Below are 386 nucleotides of genomic sequence, written 5' to 3'. Positions count from 1 at the left end.
TAGATTTTTCTTGTCGTTTTTCAGCAGCGTTTAGATAATGAAATGCGCAATAACTAATCTACTAATTTACGAGAATAAAGTAATGAAATTTATACAGTTTACAAGAAATTAGTTAATCCAATTTATACAAGCTACAAAAACAAGTAATCATGTTTACTTACTTACAAGAACTAAGTAAACCAGCGTAACATCTAATGCCATTTACCTATTTTTTTCGATTTCCTCCGTGTTTACTTTTACGAAGAAGGAAAGTGAAAGTAAATAAAAAAATGCCTTCTGCGTGTCACTACTTCATCTCTCCGACCTCCCGGCCCCCCAAGCACAAGATTCCTAGACAACAGTGCTGCTATTATTTTGTCTCTATGTCGTGTCTGTTTGCCTGACCC

This window comes from Penaeus monodon, chromosome 21 (genome assembly GCF_015228065.2).
Source record: "Penaeus monodon isolate SGIC_2016 chromosome 21, NSTDA_Pmon_1, whole genome shotgun sequence".
Lineage (NCBI taxonomy): Eukaryota > Metazoa > Arthropoda > Malacostraca > Decapoda > Penaeidae > Penaeus > Penaeus monodon.
Note: the sequence above shows the minus strand (reverse complement) of the source record.